The sequence below is a fragment of the Streptopelia decaocto genome (genome assembly GCF_964273445.1).
Source record: "Streptopelia decaocto genome assembly, chromosome: 1".
Classification (NCBI taxonomy): Eukaryota; Metazoa; Chordata; class Aves; order Columbiformes; family Columbidae; genus Streptopelia; species Streptopelia decaocto.
Window position 1 is genome coordinate 138640462 of NC_138663.1, and position 17983 is coordinate 138658444.

Consider the following 17983-nt stretch of genomic DNA (forward strand, 5'->3'; position numbering starts at 1 on the left):
ATAATGTCTTGTGTCTCTCAGCAAGAAACAAGTCTATTTCTAAGAGCATAGTTATTCCATAAATGCAACTCAGGCTGTACATCAGTCTGATCTACCCTTATTTAGAATCTGTTTCTTGAATGTATTTGGGACAATAATTGATATTTGGAACTTCAGTGGCTGAACAACAGACACGCAAAAGAAGATTGGAAAATATAGTAGATTCACATACTCTGAACTTAATGAAATAACATATGAATAAAATTCCAGGAGCTTATAGAGAGTAGGAAAAAAAAAATTTTTAGCTGGACGGTACAAAGCTGTGGAATATTACAGAGCAAAGTCAGATTGTTTTCTTGTTTAAGATCAAAATGTGCAGTCTGTAATGAAATACAGAGCCTTCTTCCAAAATGGTACTTTTGTACTTCAGTGTTAATATATTTTAACGGTTACAAAGGTTTTTTTTTTCTTCCTTCTCCCCTCTCCCCTTTAAAGAAAAAAAAAAAAAAAAGAGAAAAAAAGAAAAGTATTTTAATGATTTATTTTAAACTAGCTGAAGGGTACAGTACACTGTGGGCAGCTAATGTGTGCCCCTTCCAGCATGGAGCGCCAAGCATGACTCAGGCAGGCAGATTGTGCCATTCTGGCTCTGCTCCATTGTGTTTTTACATTACTGGCAAGGTCCATGCCATTGTGTTGTTTAAATATTGTGTATTAACGGCAGGCTGTGGCCAGTGAATGGTTTTTAACATTTTCTGCTCATCATTCCTGAACATGAGCAGCTTTCCTGGCCACCAGAGGTTAACCTTGCAATTACACTGGTGAGCTGAGTTGAACGCACTTGTGGATTTGTTGGGTCCAGCGGCAATTTCAAGGGAGGTGTTGGGGGAAAAGTGGGGGAACACTTCTGAATCTCTGGATACAGAATTTCAAAGTTGTCTTGCATTTTGTGTGAGCAACCAGGAGGACTGTTTTTCAGAAAGCAGAAGTAATTATCTTTCCAAAATGCAGCAGCAGAGTGAGGAGTAAATTAAGGAATGTTCTTTGAATCCTTAGGATCCAGATGGTCAGTAAGTCCTGCATGGACAGCCCTAAGGCAAAATACCAGGTAGCAATATATGAGCTGTCTGGAATGGGCTTTTTTTAGTTGTATGAGTCTCTAGGCTTTGGAGAGGAAATAAATACACAAGTACAAAATTTGTGTATAGGAAATATTTTTTATTTTTATTTTTTTATCAAGGGTGGAAAGCACATCGAGGCAGAGATACTGAGCAGCTTGCTCAAAGTCAGAGTAAATTAATAGTCAAACTGGGAGTGGAGTGTGGGATCATGGCTCCCAAGCCTGTTCTGTTCTGCCCGGTTTGTCTTTCAATTCCATGAAGCAAAGGTCCAAGTTTCTAATATTTGAATGTCTTGTGTCATTTACTTAAAAAAAAAAAAAAATACCCCACCTGTAAACTTCCAGCTGCTCCTAAGTTCTGTAGCCTTGGCATATAGCCCATCTCTGGAATACAGAAGCACAAGGTGGGGGAACTTCATGTATGCATGTGTGTACTGTAAAAGGAGGATGTGATCCTTGCTATACCTTGTGTCTATGTATCTAGTAACTTGGTACAATAAAAACGGGAGCACCTTTTTTTATAGAAAGAAGTATTCTTTAAGGATTGCCTTTGTTTCCTGTGTGTGTTTGCTATAATCGCATCTCTCTAATTGTAAGATCTTTAATAAAGTGGACTTCCCATTATGGCTTTCCTGTATTAACCCAAAAGCAGCAAGAAAAAAAGGCAAGCCATGCTTTCGTAGTTTTCTGTTGGTGTGTGTTGTGCATGTTTGGGGTTTTTTTGTTGGGTTGTTTGGTATTGTTTGGTTGGCCTGTGTGTGTGTTTTTTGTTGTTGGGTTTTTTTTGTTTTTTTTCCCTTTGAATAGGATTTCTTAATTGAAGCATGGCAACCTTGCTTTAGGGTAGGGATGTCCTGAAAGCAACTGATTAATATAAGATGGGCCAAATTTTCAGCTGATACAAAAATATGCCTGACTTGTTACATGGCATTAAAAGAAAATATAGATTCACAACATGTGAACATCTGGCAGAAAGCGGCATAGAAACACAGCCTTCTAAATGTAGTGCAGGCATGTTCTTAATGGGAGAGGTCTGTGGGCTGGATTCTGCCTATGTTGGGTGCTCTGGCTGTACTAAAGTTATGTGGATTGATAGGCAAGCAGATCCTTTGAGGTCCATGGGACTACTCAAATACTTAACTTTAAGGATGTGGTTAAGTACTTCCGTGTTTTCAACTAACCCCAAACAGGATTAAGTCTAGTATGAGGAGCTACCTCTGCTCACATTCAACATCTACTTTATTTTAGAAAGAGGCAGTGACAATGTATGGTGGGTGAAAGAAAAAGATTCTGCACACATAACCTGAAAATCTATACAAGAGACACACTGGATGTGCTTTCAAAGACATGGTGTTAGTTACATTGCCATCATCTAAGGCCAATAAAGTATATGACACATTATTTTTTGTTAAAAGAGAGATTTGACAATGTTTCAGCCTTATGCAGCCTTGTGATCTGATTACTGACCAGTCTTGGCAGATGCTGGCTCATTGAGTGGCATGGGACAAGTAATTTAACCTCGCCGTGCCTTGTTCGGCAGATCACTTTTTCAGTCTGGTTCAAACTGATACAGCTCTGTGAATGTTATTGAGTTTGTGTTAGCAAAGCTCTTAGAGGAGAAATAGTAACCATTGTTATTATTAATAAGTATATTGTGTAAACAAATCACGAGGGATGGAGATACAGCCACTCACGGGGGTGATCTTTCATAACTCACTTGTGCCTTTGTTTAATTCCATCACTCAAAGGTATCAAGGCCAACTCCAATTTACAGAAGTATTTCTCATGTCACTCTCCCCACTGTTTAGTATTTTATTGTTCACGTTCTCTCTCTGTCTGTTTCTCTGCAACTTTCCTCCATGCTGAATTAACCTTGCATACCAAACTTTATTCCCCTTTTTTGTATTATACAGCAGAGACATTTGTGTAGCCTCCAAATTACAGAGAGCAAATTCATTTTGTCTAGTGCTTGTTTGCTGATGATGTATGAAACAGACAGAAGACAGTTTGAATTTTCATAAGTTCAATTGAGCTTGCAGGCATAAGGAAAGGAAGAGGCAGAACCCAAGCCAATGTGACACAGTAAGCTGGCATCCCAGAGTGCGTGCTGCATGTGTAGCGTCAGGATGTCAGGCCTGAGAAGGGCTTCGTCCGTCACCGTTGTGCTTTTAAATGAAGGAAGAGTTTTGAAGCAACAAACAAGGTACCCTGCTGTGTTCTTTACAGCACAAGAATACTCATGGTTCCAATGGATCTGACCTTCTCTCCTGTAACTTGCTGTTTTAACTAGAATTTCATGTCTAAGATGACCTCTGAGCCCTGCAAATTCCTAGCCCCTATTCCTCTGACAAAATAGTTTGTAAAGATATTTATGGGGTTTTTGTGGCTTGTCGAAACTCTGCTGGAGAAAACTTGTACAAATGTGAAATGAATATGGAAGTGTGCTATCTTTGAACAAAGATCGGTGTCTTGGGGCTGGCTGTCACTGGGGAATTGTGTTAGTACTAACAAAGAGAATTAATTTTGCCTTTTCCCCTTCCTATACCAAGGCATTAATCCAGAAACTCACGAGGATAAATTCTGCCCTGATTTCTACCTGTGGTATCCCAGTGGAAATGTGGAGAGGTCAAAAATGTTTGTCAAGGTGGAAATTGTTCTAGGGTTAAAATTGTTGAGAAGGCAGAAATCGGTTGATTGTTATCCAGCCCAGGGTCAAGAGGATACATAGGAGCCCAGCGTGGCATTATATGCGTCTGAAAGTGCTGCTTTTGTTGCGTGTTAAGGAGAACATGAAAAAAATATTCTAGTGAGTGAAAAGTTATAATCAGGAGCACAGTGATTAATTGTTCTTCATTTTCACTGAGAGAAAGACCTAAAGAAATCAGTTCACTGAGCAGTGAGAATTACCAAGTTACATATTAAGAACCGTGTTCTGACTGTATTGGTTGTAAAACACTGAGATGCACAACCTGTGGGTGCTGTGGAAACAGGGGAGGTTTATTTTTTAAGGAATGGCTTGGAAAACCATCTCTTGGGGTGTGCCAGAACTCACCATAAGGCAGAAGACCAGCCTGGATGGGTTCTGTTGCTCCCTGGTGTTTCTCTGATTCAGCGTACCATTTGGGAATGTTGGTATGTGGCTAATACATTCCTGATTAATAAAGCTTAATGTTCCCAAAAGATCCCTAGGGTTCTCATTTTTCCATCCTCTTATAACTGAAACCATACTGTCTCTTCAAAGATTTTATTGGGCTGCCAGCATTCTGCTTTGACCCTTCTTTTTTTAGAGAAGGACAGGGCAGGGAGTCGTGTAGACACCAAAGGACAGATTTTCAGTCACTATGACTCTGTGTTGTTTCCTTCCAGTCAGTGCACAAATGCTGATTTGTTTCAGTTACTAGCTTTTAGAATTTGGATGAATGGAGTCACTCCAGGTATTGCCTCATACAAAGGCCTCTAACACAGATTGTGGAGACAGTTGAAAGTTGCAGATAGGATTGATGATCAGAGCAAATACGTAATGGGGCTGGAGTAAAGCCTGCTACAAAAAGGTAAGTGTCTCAGGAGTCTGGGAGCTTTGTGATTGTCTCCGTTTTCCGATTTTTCATGGAAACATCCTTGAAAGACATTTTCACTTAGTGAAACTGCAAATCTCAAAATGCAGTTGGCCAGCCTGAAAATTTTGTTAGTTCTCAGGTTGGTTTTAATCAGTCCCATTCACAACTTAGTACAAAAAAGGAGTTGGGAATGATTGTCAGTTAAGTCCCTTATGCTTTTTTTTGTTTTCTTGCACATGTTTTAAGTTTGGGTTTTTTTGAGAGGTGGAAGGTTTGTGTGGGACTTTTTGTTTTTGTAGGTGTGTATGCTAAGAGCATCAGTTGTAGTGTACAAATGGCTGGAATCCCGACTTTTTTCATAGGTGCCAGCTCTTGTTTTTGCAGAATAGCAGCCACAATAGATGCAGGTAGGAAAATGACCCTCCAGTGTGTGGTTGCTTTAGTATATGAAGGAGTATAGATTGTGATTCACTCATATTAAAAAGACATGGGAATCTTAGCATTGATTCCCTGAGTAGCACTGCTCGACTAAGTTGTAAAACACTTCGGTATTTCAGCACCTGAAGATGTTACAGTGAAAGTGGAAAATCTTTCAGTCCATTTATCAAAGCTTTTGCTGGTCGACTTCAAGATAAAAGAAAGACTAAAATTATTGAGCAAGGAAAGTTATCTTAGACCAGAGATGTCACCAGATAAGCTAGAAATGGGAAAAAGGCAACACAGACTTGGTGTTTTCCAAGCCTTGGTACTCTTATTTTGTCCTATCCAAAAGGAAATTCTTCATCTAAACCAGTGTAGAATGGGAGGGACTCCACAGAAAGGCATTGTGGTTCTTCTATATTTATATCAGCGTCCCTGAGGACACTCTCACTGAATCATGTCAGATTCCAGAGTCTGATGTAGGGCAGTCTGATGAATGTAACTTACCCACACTTTCTGGTCTTTCTTCATTAGTGTAAATGGTCTAGTTCTGAATTTTACTGTAAAGGATCTGTTTTTTCTTATTGCCGTCTTTCCCGTCATTACCTCTGCATCTAGATAATAGATGAGAAGATATTTCAATCTTGGTTGGGTCAAAATTGGTCTGTTGTTTTCAGCAGTTTCCACTGGCACGAGAGAGATCAGAATATATGCTTTATTTATTTATTTTTTAAAATAAATCATCTACAGAGCTCTGCTGCTGACACATCCATCACTTTGGTGCCAGTACACGCTCTGCAAGGCCTTCAGAGGTCTGACAGAGAACGCTGTCCTTCAAATATGTATTTTAACAGTCCTGTATTTCCTCATGACAAAAGAATTTCAGCATCTTTTGTTCTGTGTGCGCATCATCATCCTATAGCATTTTCATTTAAAAGGACTTAATTCGTGCTTCTTGCTTCCTTCTCTTATACCTCTCTCCTTTAAGAGCCCACAGGAGCTGGAATCAAGACAGCCAGATTGGAGATATTGAGGACTTGGCAGATCAGTCTGTGCCTTTAAAGGCCATTGGAAAAGTATTTGGCTTTGCAAGATGTTTTGGTGTCAGTAATAACCGAAGGCAACATTGAGTCAGAACCTGAATTAACAAATTTTTTTGAACCCGTTGCTTTCCCTGTCAGATTTTTTTTTTTACTTGTCTTCATAATGTTTCCTTAAAAATTTCATTTTAGTTCTTGTAATGTTCTCACAGAAGTTGTGAATAATGAAAATCTTTTGTAAAATGGAAGAGTGTCATGGCTTTCAAGACCAGCAATAAGGAATCAAGAATCCTGTGACTTTAACAGCGGAACATTTTCAAGGAATTTGGTATATATATATTCCCAGCAGCAATGATATAGTTGTGCACTAGAACACTGCATGTCTTCTCTGAATATGAACTGGTTCAGGTCATGATCATGCAGTTCCAGTTCATTTGGGTAGGTTATAGTGGCACAGTTCCAGTGTATATCGTTCGCAAGACCATCAATGGGAAAATCTGCCGAACATCGGAGTCTGAGCCAGAGGCAGATGAATTTTCATCTCTCCTCAGTTTCTTTTTCCATTCATTAGGGTTTCAAGCAAAGAGAGTAATCTGTTTTGTCATATCTCTTGCCCTGTTTTAATACACAACTAACCTTCTTATGTCTGAGCGACTGTCACTTCTCCAGTACAAGTGATGGTGGATTCCTGAAGCAAACAACTATAAAATGATCACCCTTTGGGGCAGGCGTAGTGTGTGTACATGACAGCTTTTGCCTGGATGCAGTTAACAACTAGAGGGAAATTCCAGCGGTTGGGGCATCACACAAGCCTGAGGAATGCAGAGAGACAATGCTGAGGCACCCAGAAATCAGATGACCAAGAGTGTATAGACTTACATTAGTGTATCAACCTGACAGGAAAGATAGCGTGATCAGAAGTGAAAAATCCCTGAGTCAGTGGGCAAGATTGCCATAGGTAGTGATGCTTGTGAGTGGCACCGGAACCTAAGAGTTTTGATTGTTTCAATCCTACAGGAAGGAGAGGATTATGCTTTTTATTTTGTCAGGGTTTGTTGTTATTAAATTTGTTCTGGTGCCTCTTGGCCATGTGAAAATCACCCCAGAAATTATAATGTTTGCTGTTTCTTTCTGTGTCACAAGTTGACATATTACTACTTCTCAGCTTCTTTGTGTGTTTGTGTCTTAGAAAATACTGATCTTTACAACTACATCTGCCCTTATTCTGATCACACTTGCCATTCATGAAGACATTCGTTTGCTGTGACAAACTCCTGTTTGCTTTACCAGTATCCTGTGGTCTTCTCACACCTGTGTGCTGATGCATGTGACTCTAGGACTGCCCTGAAGAAAACATTCAGTTATTAGTACAACTCTAGATATCTAGAAAATATTCCTTTCCTCGGGATACCAGTCATGGTCACCTCAAGTGCCCTGTCCAGGGAACTGTCCTTTAGCAAAAGTTCAGAAGAATTGTTAATGAAGGAACATAATCGCAACTACAAACTGTAACAAATATAAGATCTTCTACATTAATTTGTATGTTTTCAAAGTAGTATCAAACCAAAGCTTTGGATTCAGATAGTCCCTGAACTTCTGGTATTCTCAAAATTTCATTCTTTCCTCATCTTTGAAGTCTGTTGCACAGATATGGAAATTGATGATGAAAGGCCACTTTGCTACCAGGTCCAAATCGTTTTTAGGGGCTTTAAAGCTAGGTGCAGTAACACTTATGTGCTTGACTCTGACTGGAATTTAAACCCCCGAGTCAGGGTCTTAATCCGATATTTGGGACATAGTAAGGGCAAAGGGAAGAATCTTGTACAACCTAGATGCAGCCAGAGGGAAGCCCTAGAGGCTGCGTGATTCTTCCATGGACAGGATTTCTTACTAGTAAGGAACACAGAAAGGATCTTTTCCTTACTGTAACCATTAGTGTCCCAGAGAATTCCAAATGAGCCAGGTAAATTTTACTTCTCATGAAATTATCAGCTGTTGAAATATGTTTTGTATCCCCCTGTAGAATTTGCCTTTCAGTAACATGAGATAGGCATAGATTTCCTGTGCCTTATGATGGTGGAAAACATTCCTGATGTCCCTGCATTGTCAGACTGTCAGGGGCAGAGCTTTCTATGTGATTATCTTTATTATTATTTAATTACATTTAAAAGCATTTAATTTCTAAAAGTGTCTCACACTGTCTTCTGTCACAATGTTTAGAATGTATCTATACCATACAGTAGTTATTCTTTAAGCCTCCTTATACCTAGAAAACCTTGTGAAAGAAATATACTGTATAGCAAAATAGATGTTCATTTTTTAATACTGAAGCTTAAAGCTGAATTGTGATTACTCATGGATGTACTGGTGGAAGTTTAGAAAGAGTAATAGACATTTCCTCCTGCTTTTTTCCTGTTGAGACGTTAGAAAGCCCAAATATCCATATTGTGAAAAACTGAGTCTCACTTTTACTGCTGCCAGTACTTCAGCCCACTGTTCAAGTGGGGTAGGGCTTTGCCTATAATTCCCCCTGTTGCTTCCTAGAGCTGGCAACTCAGGGCTGTTGAACTCAGTGGGATTCGGGGCTGCAGGTGAGCGGTGTGACAAAGCAAGTTTTCTTTGTAGGCCCTGGAGAGGTTATGCCAACATGATATCGCCTGCAGTCCCCACCAGAACTCTGCACACTATTTCTGCACTGAGTGCAGCTGTCTTCTGATCACTTCTTTTACAGATAGAGAGTGGAATCCTGGCTCGAATAAAGTCAGTGGGATTCTTCCACATTCCTTTCAGTGGAGCCAGGATGTGTTGGAAATTTGTGAGCTTGAGCAGCTGCCCCTTGGAAAGGCATGGGTTATGGTGTGCCTGATGCATTTACATGTGTACATCTGTTCCCACCTCTCCAGCAGTGCTGCTGCTGCTGAGGGGCAGACACCGTCTGCTCTGACTGCTCTCATGTCAGCCTCCAGGTACAGGAGGAGACACAGGATTTTCCTTAGCTGATGTAAGGGGAAAGGATTTACAGTAGGAAAGTAAATACATCGTGCTTTCTGTAGAGAGATTTTTTTTTTTAAACAACTAGATTTACCCTGTTTTAAAAGTTGTCATATGCATGGTTTTGTCCAGTAGTGGTTCCATGAAGGTTTCTTTTGTTTTTATCTCCTAATTTTAGGTGATTTGGAGTTCTTTTGTGAAAGTTTACAAAGCTATACTGATTAGAAATCATTTCCCTCTCCCATTTTATCTAGCCCAGTTTTAACACTAGCTTACAATACAGTCTGTGGAGCTGATGAGGAACTGAAAATTTGGTATGTGGTTCAGGCAAACTGGTCCTCTGCTGGGCTGGGCTTGGGCTCTTGCTTGCACTGAAAGCAGGTGTAAAATTCCAAGTCTCTGTCTCACTTTGGCTTTTCTACTCCTCTGCAGCACCGCTCTGCAATTGGAAACTCCTGTGCTGATCTTTTTCAGTGCTGAGAGCTTTCAAACTCCAGTCTGTATCTGGCCTGGATTTGTTTAAATAAAGAGAAAAATAACAGGGCTTGATCTGCAGATTTGAAATCCTAGTCTTCTCACTCAAAGCTAGCTAAAATATTATGTGTATTTGCAAGTCTAGCACTAATTCATGTGGCTAAATTGACAGTAATGGATGAATATTAAAGATGGATAGAATTGTTGCCCTTTAAGTAGGGCTTCCATTTACTTCAGGGTTTTTTTCACCAGTTTCGGTGCTTGGAAGGTCAGGTTTTGTGTCTTTTGCCAATTTGCTAATATAGCACTATTCTTTAAATTCTTTCCCAGCTCATTCCCAGCGGCCACGTGATCAGGACCTTAGGTTATAGTAAAATTTTGATGCTGTGGAGGACAGAAAATGGTATGAAGCTGAACAAGAAATCCTACCGCAAATCTTGCCCAATGCAAATCTCACCTAACATAAATTACAGGAATTGGCATCACATATAATGGCATTCTCGATGTCTGCTCTGCTTACTGTGGCTGCTCAGTTTACTAGTCCAAACCAAATTTGCACTCCTCTGTCCAGTAGATTTAGACCAGTGGAGAGGAAAAAGGAATTGTGTCCCTTCACCTCCCTGCTCTCCCCACTTCGTAACTACAATCCAAATTATCTTGTCAAAGAGAAGTTTTTTATGGGGAAAAAGGTAACGTATCACCACAATAACTTCTGAATATAGCCCATGCCTCAGGACTTGATGTGGCACAGAAGGTCTTATTTTACCTCTAGGCCCTGTACAAATAGAAATACCTTGAACTGTGAGCCAGCAAAATGCGAAATTAAATAGGGGTAAAGTACATTTATTTTTTGTATAGTCACATTAATCAAATGTATCATTTTTCTTCAGAAATGACTGTTTCAACAAAAGCAAAATTATAGCAATTAAAAATGTAAGGACGAAAACTAATAGTGATTTTTTGGGGTGTGTGGTTTTGTTATTTTTTGCATAATTTTGTGATGTGTAAGTAGTAACAGGTCTTACTGCACATCAATCTGTTAGACTGCAAGAGGCACTCATGTTTAGGAAAGGTGAAGGTTCAGTAAGTACTAAGCTAATGCTTAGTGACTTTTTGCATTGCACAAACCACTGCTGGTTTATCTACAGTGACATGCAATAATGCAGATATAGAAATAGAAAAGAATGGAAGGGAGTTGTAGTTTAACCTGGCAGGCAGCTAAAGACCACATACAGTGGTTTGCTCACTTCCCCCCACCCAGTGGGATGGGGGAGAGAATTGGGGAAAAAAATTGTAAAACTTGTGGGTTAAGGTAAAGACAGTTTAATGGGACAGAAAGGGAAAATAATACTTATAGTAATAAAAGAATATATAAAACAAGTGATGCACAATGCAATTGCTCACCACCCTCTGACTGATACCCAGCCAGTTCCTGAGCACCAATCCCCTGGCTCACTTTGCCCCTAGTTTATATGCTGAGCATGATGTCATATCGTATGGAATATCCCTCTGGTCAGCTGGGGTCAGCTGTCCCAGCTGTGCTCCCTCCCAGCTTATTATGCACCCCCAATCCTTCCCCATCCCCCCTACCTCTGCCCCTGTTGGCAGGGCAGTACGAGAAGCTGAAAAGTCCTTGACTTAGTGAAAGCACTGCTTGGCAACAACTAAAATATCAGTGTGTTATCAACGTTGTGCTCATACTAAATCCAAAACGCAGCACTATACCAGCTACTAGGAAGAAAATTAACTCTCTTCCAGGTGAAACCACGACAAAGGGCTTACTTGGAAATTCTAATACACAGAACTTTTAAAACTTCTTTTTTTTTTTTTTTTTTAATTGTCTGGGAAGGTTCAGTATCACTTCTTTTTGAATTCTGGCTTTGAAAAGAAGCGAGAAGTCAAAATTTCTGACTTTACATGTAGCTCTAAAATGCCACAAAAGGCCTGGTAGCTCAACAGGAAAAGTAACAGTTTGCCCTAAGTTTAAGCTCCTTGAGGCATAAGAAACAAGATCTGGGATCTGTTGCTTTTTGAAATTTTATAGGGATGAATTGTGTTCTCTTTGCAATGCTGCAGGCTGCAGCACTCCAACTTTCTCTCTAATTTTCCACCATCATTCTTGTGTCTAGGTACATCTAATTCTTTGTCTTCTCTTGGGTCTCTAATAGAAAAATTAAGGTGACAACCTCCCTTTTTTGCTGACAAAGGCTACTATAATAGATAGTTGAGTATTTGTTGTGAGTGCCAGGAGGAATGACTGTTTTGTGGACAGATATTGTAGTAGACAGAAGTATTGATTTGGTTTCATTGTAATAAACATTGCCAGATGTTTTCTCAGTGTGTACTGTTTGCATTAGTAAATAAATAAATCCTCCAGAGCACAATTATTCCCTATAATGTTTTTTCAAAAGTTTACTATTGTCTCCTTTTATATGTCTAAAGTGAGCTTCCTCTGCTTTCTGTGCAGCTTGAGAAACTAATGGGGACATGTGAAGCTAATTGTAAAATGCAAATCCTGCTCTAGGTTCAGATAACATGTCAAGGCCAAATCTGGCACGCGTATGTGATGGCATCTTCACTTTGGGTACTCTTTCTTCATCTGAGAATTTCTCCTGTAGGAAATATCTGAACAGTTTTGGTTGGTTTTTGTTTTGTTTTGTCTTGTTTTTTCCACTGTTGTGTTACTGTCCATACTGGTGAATATCTTGTCATGGGAATGTCATGGTAAACGTCTGTGTACTTTGACTCTTGGTAAAGGTTCTTAGCTTGTGGGTCGCTATGTCCACAAAATGATGATCAGATTCCAATGTATGTGTAGTCACTGAAAAATATGGTTAAATGCCAGTGCTTGCAAGCCCAATGTGTCAGTCATCCAGTAAGTTAAACCAGCTCTGAGTAAGGATCTGAGCTTCCACAGAGACCAAGAATCATAGGAGTCCAGATTCACCGATCAAACATTGAAAATCACATCACATCAATGTGAAAAGCAGCCGGGTGCTCAGCACATATCATGGTGCTCAGCACATCGTTAAGGTGCTGAGAACATCACTGTGGACCTGTGTGCAGCTCCTGCATCTAAGCTTTGCTAGTGCTACCTTTTTCCTTGCAACAGGCATGGAAGATTGAGGCATAATTAGGTTTTGAGTTCTCTCTGATCCCTGGTGTTATCAGCTCTCCTAAAAATATTGACCAAGTTTACAGGTGTTTTTTTTGAAGTGTAGTCAATGTCCATAGAAATGAATGGTAAATGAGAGCTGAAATTGTCTGCTGAGCATTCTGAAAATGATTTATTTTTATTTTCAGTGAAGCCATACTGGTTTCACTGAACTAGTGGTTCCTTGCCCCGCTGGACTAAACCATCTTGTAATTTATGATTTTGAGTCCTGTGTGTTGAACACTGGCTTCCACAGAGCTACAGGTTCCCTTGGCAAGTTGGGTCATTCTGGAGCCTCCCTAAAACTTAACAATTTTGTAGGTTTAGAAAGATGCAATGTGTATTTGAAGTGCCTGCCAGTGGGATCAGCTTTATTAACTTTATGATTCCTAAATTAAATCATCATTCTCTATGTCACATCCAAATTTTAAGTTCATATAAAATGTCTTTTTTTTCCCAAATTCTTAATAGTTTTTACTAGTTGTTGTTTGTCTGCTTCTTCCAGTTTAACAACTGAATTTAACTGCGCTTATCTATCTAGCTACGTTTAGATTTTTTTATTCATTTTATTGGAACTTACTGTGATAGAAGCTTTTACAAGTTATATGTGTGTATATATTTACAGGTATCCTTTTACAACTTGGAAGGCTACCACTTCTTAAAATTCTTATTTTGGACAAAGACTATCAAACCCATACTTGGTCATATTTTATTCAATAGTGTCTTCCCTTTTATCTTATTTTTTATTGGCAAGTAAGGGAAAGAAGAAAAAATGAAAGAAAAGCAAAGGAAGGAGAAAGCACCTGACCTTGCTACCCAGTTTTCCTTGTTGTATATGTGAATACTTTCCTTCATGTCTCTTAAAACTTTGAAGACAACTACTTGCTTCCAAAAATCCCTATGTCAAATTAGGAATACTTGGCCATTAAAAATGCAGCTCTATTTCTCATTTCACTTCCTTTTGAATAGTCAAGTGCAAGGCCAAGCAACAGCCACTGAAGGAACAATTTCAAGTTGCATGCAAACATGGCTCATCAGATGTGCATTTTTTCCTGTTTCTAAGGAATAAAGATCACAAGTGTGAAATGAAACATAACAGAGAGGCACTGGAGTGCAGATCTGAAGGTGGAATTTGCATTGGCTGCACTTCAGCACAGATGGCGTAAAAACTTAAATCTACTCTTGGGCCCTGAGACCTTTACCCCCCTCAGGTTAGCAAACGTATATAAGGGAGGAAGCTGGAATAGATGAATTCCCAAGTGATTTTAATGATTTATGCTTCCTAAAAGAAGGAGCCGTGGAAAATGTGCCTGAACATCACTATTTTGTTGGATGCTATAGGATATTTGTTTAGTGAAATAGCTTTGCTAATAGCTTTGTTAATCAGTTGTGTCCCAAACAATATAGAAAGTGCAACACAGCCCTCCTCAGGTTTGGTCTTCTGCAAAATTAAGCACCTCATTTGTTGCTTTTATCTAGGCAGGAAAAGTGCAGCAAAGAATGACCAAACTCTGCAGTTGCTCTGTCTGTAGCCCTTTTGATTTTTATGGGATAAGGAGTACATAGGCTTGCTGCTTCTTACTCAGGAGTTATGATGGAAAACCTTTATTACCTCCTCCTGCTCTCACTGTATCTCAGCTCTGAAGTGATACAGGGACACACCATAAGACACTTCTGGTTTTGAAGAAGGTTAGGACCGCTGAAGTCCTGGAGAACCAGTTCACATTTCAGGTAAATGTTGCAGCACCTAGCTGATGTGACTAGAGGTGGGTTGGTTTGTTTTCTGTTTGGTAGATAGGTGTAAATACGTTTCCTTGTGCTTTGCATCTGTGTGACCCAACCCTGTTTCTTCATGATCAGTTCTCAGGATGAGGTGGGAAGTCTGTCTCCAGGACCAGTTTGTTTTTTGGCATCTTCTCTGTTACTGTGTGCAGAAATGCCAGTTCATGCTCATTGAAGCAGTGGATTTGCGATTCTGGTTCTTGGCCTGAATTGGATTAAGATTCATAAAAAATAATCTCAAAAAGCCACCATGGGAGGCTTATAGCTTCTGTGGCTGTCTCACTTGGGCTAGATTTGAATCAGCAATCAGGAGGTGAATGGTTTTGTTCTTACCCCACTGCCAATTTCCTGAGTTAACGTCATCTAAGTGTGTGTGTTACAAAACTTTATTTTCCGGTTGAATGCATCCATCCTTTAAAAACAGGTTAAAAAAATAAGAGACAAAACGTAAAGGAAATTTAACATCCAGAAATACAGAACAGAAATACAGCTCAGGACTTTTAAATATATGTAAACATCAGTTCCTGCCAAGTTAGTCATTACTAAGAGTTAACAACACGGGGGATTGATTGAGAGAATGATTGTTGCTGTAGAATGATGATTTAATAAGAGAAAATCTGATAGATTTGACATGCTACATAAAATGTTCAGAACCGTTATTCTTTGGTAAATTGCAACTTTCCTTTGTACCCCTTAGAGCTGTGTTTGTTTTGTGCCTTGCCATGCTCCCCTTTTTCCCTGCTATTCTCTTCCATTGCTAGAAATCCTTAGGATTCACCGTTGTTACACATCGCCCAGAAAAACATTTTCCTTCCCCGTCTTGCCTTCTCTCACACCTTTGTGTGGTCTGTTCTCCTGTGAACACCTGTGGTGTTCAGTAGGGCTCTGCAAAATGTCCTGCTCCTTGTCTTGAAAAGATGGCTACCAAGAGCACTTTCTCCATATGCACCCACTCCTGGTTATTATTTATCCATTCTTAGTCCTAACAACATTCTTGGTGCTTTATAAGCCAGAAAATGAAAGCTATCTCAGCTCAAGGAAGTTGTACAGGACAAATAGATGAAACAGCCTGGCTATTGTTCCCGTCATTACTGATGAGTTGTACTCGGTCCTTCCATTTCTCAGCAATAATTTATGAGAGCCTTTGGGTTTTTTTCTTTTTCTAAATCTGAAATGCCCAGCAAAGATCCTGCAGCAAGTGTTGTCAGTGTGTTTGGTCTTCTGTAAAGCCTCATGGTTCATGCAGGCCATGCCCAAGTAAAAGTAGTCACCTTGACCTAAGCTGTTGCTGGGCCCTTTGCTGCAGATAGGGTATACTGGTGTCAGAAGCTCAACTACAAATGGTCGTCTGCTTGCCTCAGAAAAATGTAGGGCTAGCCTTGGTTCTTGTACTCTATGAATAATAATAATAAAAAACAATCCTAGAGTCTGATTACAACAAATAAATTCCATAACACCCCCTGCACTATATCTGTTGTCGTGCCAAAGAGCATAACATAAAATGACTGAGAACAACAGCAATTCAAAACAACAGCACACAATAGTGTAATTGGACTCTTAGCACATAAAAATAATGTTTTAAAAGAAAGAAAAAAAAGCCAAAAATGGGACTGTGGACTGGCATCAGGGACAGTGTCATGAAACTGCAGCAAGATGCATGAGCCTAGTAGAAAGAAAAAGAGAAGGGGGTGGGGGGGTGAGTTACTTATGAATCAGTACAACTGTGCTTTGTTCTGCATGAGTGTTTTAATAGAGCAAGTGTAATATAAGGATCAGGTGGGCTCGTGGGAATGGAACAAAAGGTTTTGTAAAATTAAAGCAAAATAATTATAGCTCTAGGTGTAGAGTGAGCACACTCCAGCAGTTGATAGCAGGAACCTGCTCAGAATGGAGAAAGGAGGAGGGAGGAAGATGCAGTTGGAAAGGTTTTTTTGAGTTTCTTTTTTAATATATACATGCATAGACATGCACATGTAGATACATACACGTGCATATATCATGTAAACAGCTTTGTATATGTACATTAACAAAGACTTTAAATCAGTGACAGTTGTACACAACTTTACAAGTGACTAATGTACCCACACATGAAAATGCATTAAAATGAAAATTTAAGGAATAGTCTCAAATGAATTAATTAACAACAAAAAAATCACAGCAGAACATTGTATTTCTAATGGAATAAAGGACTAAAGTCTAAAACAGAGACCATCTTATGACATGGGATTCAAAGATGATGTTGCTGTAAAAGGCCAATGAGAAATACATGCAGAGTGCCCAGTACACTATTAAACCCAGCCTGAAGTTCCAGAAATAAATGTGATCTTCTGGGGGTCACAAGAAATCTGTCAGCAATGTATTGTGTTACAGAATCTCCTGCATTTGGGCAAAGCATCCTGCTGTGCTCTCTTGCAGAAAAAGCTGTTTCCCACCTGAGTTTAAGAGTAGTTTTACCAGCAAGATGAGAGCCTGGTTGATCACAAGGTGGCCTCCCCGTATCTACTTGTGTTCTTTTTCTTTCCTTTACCATCCTTTACCATCACGAGGATGATGTGTGAAAGTGGGAGAGAAAAAAAACAAAACCAGAACAGTCTCCTGCGTGAACACCCGTTTTCTCTCTGAGTTGCTGATTGTCCTCAAATATGCAACTAAAGAGGAGATGCCCAGGATCCAGGAATAGAGAAAGACTGAACTCAGGTGTGCATCCTTCTCTTTCTAGGTATGTTGTGTTAGGTTCAAAATGTTCAGAGCCTGCTCCTGTTTTGGGCAATGACTTCCAAACAAATACGATATTTTTTATTTGTGTTGAAAAAGAAACTTTAACGCTAACCCCATTAACTCCCCACAATACCCATGGGTTAGGATGGGTTTCCTTCTGCTTACACGCTCCTATATGGAATGTTATAGGGAATATGAGCAACTGCCTGCGATAAAATGGACCTAAAGCCGGAAACTGGTTTTGTTACAGGCCTCAAATTACCTTTCTCCAGGTTTCTGATGGGTGGGACGATTGCCACCTCATCGCGGTGCAGGATGCAGGCAGTCTGTGGAGCCCACAAACCGGAGTCTCAGGCACAGCTACTACAGATGGCTGACGTGCGAGATAAGGCCTTGGCAAAGGAGGAGGGCGATTAGCCTGCCTCCCACCACATTTCCCCTTATTCTGTAGTCAGATTTCCCTTATTCATTCAGAGTTTGTTCGGGGTAATTGTTCACAGACAATATATTTTTGTGCTCACGGTGCAATTGGAGGCTGTTCTCGCTTGAAGCAGAGCACATCTCTTAGGTAGTGCTTTTTGCCAGAATGTGGAGGCAGAGATCAGAGTGAAGCTTTATGAGCTCCATTTGGTGCTTTTTACTTCCGTCTTGTTTCTCTCTCTGCAGGGGATGTGAAACTAGATTTGTCCTGTTTCCACAGCAGGGTTTTGGTTTATTTTGTTTTTCCAAAGCATTTCATTCGGTGGCG

At 39.8% G+C, this 17983-nt stretch overlaps 1 protein-coding gene across 10 annotated transcripts in view; it reads left to right on the forward strand.

Moving 5' to 3' along the window:
• Window positions 1-17983, forward strand: part of ZBTB20 (zinc finger and BTB domain containing 20) — a 512466-nt gene that overhangs the window by 171621 nt on the left and 322862 nt on the right. The window lies entirely within an intron of this gene.